Genomic DNA, 6,572 nt, shown 5'->3' with positions numbered 1-6,572 from the left:
TTCAAGATGGGTCCACTTCTTACTCATTTCTTTATTCCTAGCACCTAGCACAATGTAGGTAGGTATTCAGTAAACAAGGGCTGAATGGCTGGATGCCATTTCATGCACAGACAGCACAGTGCAAGGGAATCTTGTCAATTACAGAAGTCAGAGGATCTGGGGTTGACTTTTGGGAAACCACATGACCTCTCTGGGCTTCAAATTCTTTTTGGGTAAGATGAAGAGACTGGAGTATATGAATTCTGCAGCCTATTATTTTATGGCTCTGCTAGAAGTGTCAACAGATTATGATGGGGATTTTAGGAAGGAATCCTACAGTCAGTAGGGACACTTAAAGAGCTTTCCTTTCAGAATCATTCTAGCCCCAGTCATAATTGGACTATATTTTCTACAGAAGCTTTTGATTGAGCACTACCTGAGAAATGAATTCATTGTATCCTTATTTCAAAAAACATGTGAACAACCACTTTGAAAAACTGGCAGTTTTCTTATAAAGTTAAACATAGGCATACCACATGACCCAGCAATCCCACCTCTAGGTACATATGGCCAAGAGAAACGCAAACATATACCCGCACAAAGACTTGTACATGAATGTTCATAGTGTCTTTATTTATAATAGCCCCAAAGTGAAAAACAAAAAAACCAAATATCCATTAGTAGGAAAATAAGTAAACTAGCTGTGACATTTTCATACAAGGAAATGTTATTCAACAATAAAAAGGAACAAAGTACCAATCCACACAACTGCATGGAATAATCACAAAACCATGGTGAGTGAAAAAAGTCAGAAAGAAATTCCACTTATATAGAACGGGCACAAATAATATCTAGTGATAGAGGTCAGAAAAGTGGTTGCCTAGGGGGTAGAGATTGGGAAGAGGCAGAAGGAGAGGCTGTTGGGAATGTCCCACATCTTGAGGAGGGTAAAGGTTATATTGTATGTATACATTTGTCAAAAGTCATCAAATTGGGCCCTTAAGATTTGTGCATTTTGCTGTACGTAAATTATTCCTCAATGAAAATGTACATGATATATTCAGATATTCAAAGTTATAGAAATAAAGCAAAAGTTTTATCCTTGAGCACATTATGAGATATGTCAGAGAAAGACAAGTACTGTATGTTATCACATAAATGTGGAATTTTAAAAATACAAACTTGTAAAAGCAGAAAATAAGATGGTGGTTACCAGAGGACAGGGGAGATGTTGTTTAAAGGTACAAACCTGCAACAAGGTGTAAATAAGCCCTAGAGATCTAGTGTACAATACAGTGAATATAGACAACAGTGCTGTATTATCATCATCAAAACTGTGAACTAGAACTTAATTATTTCAACTGCTAGAAAGGATAATTATATAACATGAAAGGTATTGATTATGGCTGCAATGGCCATCATATAACAATATATAAATTTTTCAAATTAACATGTTTTACACCATAAAGCCACACAATGTTATATGTCAAATATATTTCAAAAATAGCAAAAATAAAATAAAGCAAAGGTGTTATGAATTATAAAGTGATGAATGTGGAGGCAGTACTTTTTCTAAAGCTACAGTTTATAGAATACCTACTTTGTGACAGAAATATATCATATATTTTCTCCAATCTTTTCAACCCTCAAAGTACTTATTATCCCCATTTTAGAGATGAGCAAACTGAGGCTTAGAGAATATGAAATAAACTGCCCCAGCTACACAGCTACATGGTAGCAGAGCTCTGAACCCAGGTCTCTCTGGCTTCTATGTCTGTCCTTTTCCCCTTACTGTCTACCTGGGGGTACTAATAATCGCTTTTCTTTTGTGGGCCTCAAGTCTCCCCATCTACCAAATGTGAGGGAATGGCCTCTACTTTCTGGAGTACCTCGAGCCAGGACCCTAACCGAGTGATTTGGTTTCCTTTAAAGAACTCAAACAGAATATTTGTGCATTCCCTCAGGGCTTCTCTTTGAAGTCTCTTTCTTCAAGAGCATCTTAGTACCTTTGTAGTTTCTATTCTCAGAACTGCCTGTGGCCACTGCTCTAGGCTCAGGCTTGAAACAGCTTGCCATCTTATCTTACTAAGTCTCCCTGGTGCCACAGCAGAAGCAGACAGAAACTGCTGGCTGGACCCTTGGAATTTCAGAGCCCTGAAGCACATTCCTAGTATCCTTGGGACACTAGAACATAGGCCACATGGCCACAGGCAGGAACGGGTATAGATGGAAAAAGTCATGGGCAACATCTTAGCCCCATCACCTTGGAGGACTGAAACCCTAGAACTGAAGATCCTGAATAAACTGCAAATAGAACCTCTGCCCCTGTGTTACTTCCCAAACACATCGACATGCATTCAAAGGGAAGCCATGGGCTACTTGTACCAATCCAGCTCAGGAACAGTTCTCTTCATTGCACTTGGCCCTCAATGGACAGGATCTGTATTTGAGAGATGTTAAAATTCTGAGAACTGCTATTAGGATTAATCTTTTGCAGATCTACATCTCACCACACCTCTGGAGAAACTTGAGTAGTTTTATCCTCCAATGAACCTCCTGTGAGGGATCTCTACTTACAAGTGAATTGGTCAGGGTGGGTTTGGCTTAGAAGCAGATGCTGCAAAACTAAAACTGAGGAAATATCAATGAAGCAGGAGAAAGGATGGGGCTTTCTGGAGAAGGTGTTCCTGTACTAGTGCCTGGCTTGCAGTAAAAGCCTCTTACAGACAAAATCTTGCCAGCTGTGCAATGACAACAGCAAGAATTTTAAAGTACACAGTAGTTTACAATTCCCCCAGTGCACAAAATATACAGACACCAAGAGCTCCAAGTATACCTCAAAATACTACCCAATCTTTTGCACAAATATTATAACATGAAATACAATACCAGCTGTTTGGCCTCAACTCTACCACAGTCTACATGCATGGACACACCACCTTTCTGCAAAATGGTTCCCAGCACCCAGGGTTGGGCTGGGGAGTCAAAGAAGTCATCACAAGGATCATTTCAAATAAAAGCCCCAAAAGGACTAGAGTGCATCTCGCTGAGCAAAGCATATGATGCTCACCATTCCAGACACCCTGATTCCTTTCCAGTTGAATTTCCATCCCTCTGCCACCAAAAAAAAATGTCCCCAGGTTGTCCTACCTTAATTTCCAACCATCAGCGGAGACAGCAAGATGCAGGTGCAAAACTATGGCTGGGTGAAGGTGTGTTTTGATGGTCAGAGCTGCCTGGCCCCCTTTAGAGCAGCTGAGAGCTTGCAGGAGCAGGGACTGGAGATTTTGTACCCTCCACTCACTGCTCTCTGCCCCTCTAGTGGGCTATACAAGGCATTTCCTGCTAGCTATCTATTAAGAATGCAGAAAATGTACTCCAACAAGTCAATCGGGTTGGGCACTTGCAGGAATGAGGAAAATAGGTAGCTCTTTTTTATTTCTTTCTTTTTGCATTAAAAAAGCACTTAGCTATATTGTCTTTTAAAGTAGGTGGCCAATTGTTTGCCCAGAAACCACACGTAGAGTCAATAACCTCTGAAACATCAGTTGTGGAGCTTGGATCAAACTGATGCCACTTTGAGTCTCAGGAATTGAGAGTCTATTTGATTCATTACTATTTTCTTCCTCTTTCCCCATGATAAGAGAAGGGGAGCCCAGACCCCCAGGATTCTGGACTTGTCCTGAGCTTCGGTACCCCAAAGGAAGTCAGGTTGTCTCTGAACCTGCAATAGACTTCAGCTGGAGATTTGGAGCAGGGGTTCCCAATCCTCATTCTGAAAAACTTCAATATTACTTCAAGAGGTAGCACCATCATTGAGGCCCCAAATTCTGAATCTATTCTTTGCTCCCCTCATTCTCTGTTTCAACAATATTAATTTAACAAATATTTATTGAATGACTACTGTGTACCAAGCAATATTCTGGGAGTTCTTTATATAGTGAACAAAACAGACCACATCTCTGCCTTCATGGAATAAATACAGACACATTATATGTTTGTGTGTACATATATGTATGATGAAAATAACTTACAAAGAGAAATTAATCAGGAAAATTCAGACAGAGTGCTAGGATGAAGTGATCATTTATACAGGGTGATCAAGAAAGGATTTTCTGATAAGAAGAAATTTGAGCAGAACCCTGAGGTGGAAAAAAACATGTTGATACCTGCTGTCCTGATATCTGAGGGAACATCAAATACAAAAGGTGGGATCCTGCTAACTTAATTCTGTGCACAGAAAAGCGAGTGGGCCGATGTGGCTGGAGAGGAGGGAGCTAAGGAGGAGACAGACAAGATCACAAATGGCCTCATCCACCAGCCTAAGTCTTTTGACTTTTCCTCTAAGTGAGAAGGAAACCCACCCAGTGGGTTGGGAGGAACACATCAACGAAATGCTCTACCTTCAAAATGCACTCTAATCCTTTGTCACCATCTCCTTAGTCCTTTCTCACAAGCTTACCCTAGTCCAAGCCCCCATCATTCTCCCCAGGACCACTGCCACAGCCTCAGCGGAACTTCTTCTACTTCTACCCTTAGCCCTGTCCAATCCATTCACACTCGGTCACAGAAATCATTTTAGAACATGCACAGAACCCACTCAGTCTCTTCTTGTTTTTTTCATGTGTGCTAGCTTTTTTCAATTGAGATATAATTGACATATAACTCTGTATTAGTTTCAAGTGTACAGCATAATGATTCGATATTTGTATATACTGCAAAATGATCACCAAAGTAGGTCTAGTTAATGCCTGTCACCATACATTGTTACAAACTTTTTTCTTGTGATGAGAACTTTTAAGATTTACTCTCTTAGCAACTTTCAAATATGCAATACAAAATTATTAACAATAGCCCTGGCTGATGTAGCTCAGTGGATTGAGCGTGGGCCTGCGAACCACACGATCGCGGTTCGATTCCCAGTCAGGGCACATGCCTGGGTTGCAGGCCAGTTCCCAGCAAGGGATGCATGAGAGGCAACCATACACTGATATTTCTCTCCCTCTCCCCTTCCCTTCCCCTCTAAAGATAAGTGAATAAAATCCAAAAAAAAATATTAACCATAGCTCAAGAGTAAAGCATTTGACTCTAGTGATTCCTTGTTTAAAAGCTTCCAATGACATCTCTCCCAGTCTCATGGCTACATATCCCTGCATGACCTGGCTCCTTCCTTGCTGTCTGTTTTGATCTCTTACCACTCTCTCCTCGCTCCACTGCAGCCTCACAGAATTCCTGGCTGCTCCTCAAACAGGTTAAATACCCTCTACTCTTTATCCTCTCTATTTTTCTCCCCAAGATGCACACTCAGACATCTTCATGACTTGCTCTCTAGCTTCATTCAAATCTCTGCTCAGTAACTTCCTCTGAGAAGCCTTCTCTAAATGTCTGGGGAGCTGCTTCTCAATTTCTGTTTTATTAACCTACTTTTTATTTCTTATAGCACTTTTCAACTCTTGACATCATATTGCTTATTTATCTTTACACTTTGTCACCTCTTCTATAAAATAATGCTTACAATATAGTAAGGGGTTTGGTAATATTTGTTGAGTGAATGAATAAGTAATGGTAAAGAGAAAAATTACTGAACTATTCACATAAATAAACGTACAACTGTAATGGTAATAAATCAATATCTGGAACTAGGAGAACTTTACTAAGGAAAGCTGGCTTCATCTGAAGTCTTCCCTGAGCAAATAATGCTTAAACTGAGATATGAGAGGCCTAGAGGAGTCAACCAAGCGAAGAAGGGACATGTGAGTGTTTCCAGCTGAGAAAACCACGTGTGCAAAACCCTGTGGTGGGAGGAGCCTGGTGATTATGCTCAACAGTAGAAAGGAGTGCCATGTGCATCTAGAATGGAGGTAATAGAAGAAAACATGGGGTAACATGAGCTGAAAAGGTAAGCAGGGGCCAGAGCAAGCAGGACTTTGTAGACCATATGAAGGATTTTTCTTTTTCCTAAGAATAATAAGCTTTTAAAGGGTTTATAAAGATATGTGTTGATGAATGTGGAGAAGGGGAGGGTGAGAGAAGTGACATAATCAGATGTGCATTTTGAAAACATCTATCAGACTTCACTGTAAACAAAGGATTGAGAGAGCAAGTAGATGTGAATAGACCAGTTAGAGGGCTATTTGCATAGTAGGGGGATGCATCTAGAGATTATAGAAGGAAATGGGGTGATTTAAGATATAGTTAGAAAGTAAAATTGATAGATTTGGTACTGAATTGATATGATATGAAGAGTATCAAGGATTAGCCCTAGTTTCGGATATTGCATAAGTTGATTGATGAGTGTGCCCTTCACTAAGCTATGAAACATTTCAAGAGTATCATCTTTAGGAAAGAAAATAAATATTTCTCTTTGAACATGTTGGTTTTGAGGAGTTTTTCAGCCATCTACAATGAGATGATATTTTCCAATAGGGAGAGAGGTCTGAGTTGGAGATGTAAATTTGAGGTCATGATATATACTCACCCAAGGAGAGTGGAGAGAGAGACATAAAGAAGAACTAAGACCAAGCCTTGCATAACCACAGCATTTACTGGTCAGGTAGAAGTAATGAGCCAGCAAACATTACTGAGAAAAAATG

This window comes from Artibeus jamaicensis, unplaced genomic scaffold (assembly GCF_021234435.1).
Source record: "Artibeus jamaicensis isolate MK-2021 breed Jamaican fruit bat unplaced genomic scaffold, CSHL_Jam_final contig_240, whole genome shotgun sequence".
Classification (NCBI taxonomy): Eukaryota; Metazoa; Chordata; class Mammalia; order Chiroptera; family Phyllostomidae; genus Artibeus; species Artibeus jamaicensis.
Note: the sequence above shows the minus strand (reverse complement) of the source record.